The sequence below is a fragment of the Protopterus annectens genome, chromosome 7.part0 (genome assembly GCF_019279795.1).
Source record: "Protopterus annectens isolate FY-2018-M chromosome 7.part0, PAN1.0, whole genome shotgun sequence".
Classification (NCBI taxonomy): Eukaryota; Metazoa; Chordata; order Ceratodontiformes; family Protopteridae; genus Protopterus; species Protopterus annectens.
Window position 1 is genome coordinate 974,855,993 of NC_056739.1, and position 1,613 is coordinate 974,857,605.

Below are 1,613 nucleotides of genomic sequence, written 5' to 3' on the forward strand. Positions count from 1 at the left end.
CATCACATGGGCTTACCAATTACCAACAGTTCAAAAGATAGATGTGACATCTATGAAAAGAAGACAAAAAGTAGCATCGATAGCTGAAATTGCTACACCCAGTGATTACAGTGTCTTGCGTACAGAGAGGCACAAAGTGATACAATATCAAGATTTCCAGGCAGAAACAAGACCAATGTGGAAGAAAGATACCCAGACAGTTCCAATAGTAGTAGGAGCAACAGGTCTTATAAAAAAGAATCTAAAAAAAAAAAAACAAGTATCTCTGTGGTATCCCCGAAGTCATAAACAACCCACTAAATAAGTATAGTGGGTCCAAAAACAAAACAGTGTAAGAAACTTCTCTGTGTGGAAGATTTTCAGTCCATATGCCTCTAGTTAATCACTGTATGTTAATCAGATCAGACAATAGTATTAGAAGTAGTGAACTTAAACTTATCTTAAGTAAAAAAATAAATAAATAAATAAATAAATAAATATATATATATATATATATATATATATATATATATATATATATATATATATTATGAAATATTGTACAGAATTACTAAATATTCAAAAGTAATCCAAGCAAAGCAGGCAGTCTGTTTCCAGTCGAAAATCCAAAAGCCACAAACTTAAACTAAATGCAAAAAAAATGCATTAGTATCCCCTTTGGCAAAAGAGAAACCCCTGCTAATTACAACAGCAATAATATTCCCCTAAGTTCAAACCCAGTGGTAAGAGATGTAGGAATACAAGTTGACAGTGACCTTAATTTTGATCATCAGGTGTCCACAGTAGTAAGGAAGGCCTACTACACTGCACACCTCCTAAGCAAGGGTATAGCATCCAAAGCTAAGAAGGTTATAAGTCCCCTGTACTCAATTCTCATAAGACCAATAATAGAGTACAATATTCCCTTCTGTATGTACCTCACCAGATATTTACAGCATCTGGAGAGACCTCATAGGTTTCTCACCAAGAAAATCCAGGGCCTACAACAGATGACCTATGTGACAGTCCCTAATCTGGGCCAGTAACCAAGGAGACTCAATCCTCAACAATGATACTGGTGAGGGAGGAGCAAAAATGGATTCACGCAGTATTTTCAGATGCAGCTGTCTGCACCAAGCACAGTTCCCTTAAGAGCACATGAGGGCATACTCCAGACCTTGGGCTAGACTGTCTTTCTTTCTCCAGGCCCCAAAAAAGACTCCAGACTGACCACTTTGGAGCTCTGTGTCCTTATTCCAAGTAGCTGACACACGCACTTGGATATCTAGTCTTCACACACACACAAACACACACACACCCATACACACACACACACACACACACACACACACACACACACACACACACACACACACACACACACACACAGACACACGCCCCCTCTGCCCAGACTATAAGGTAATTACGCTGTCACCAGTCAGCTACTCTAAGGCTCTTACAAGGGTACCCAATTATACTGAATAAAATTAATATTAATACAAATGATAGAGATTGACCAAAGCAGCAAGGCATTCAGGAACGGCTACACTGTCACTAAAATAAGTACTCTCAAGATGTTAAAAGCATTCTCTAAAAGACCAGCCACAATGAACATTATAGAAATATTTAATAAT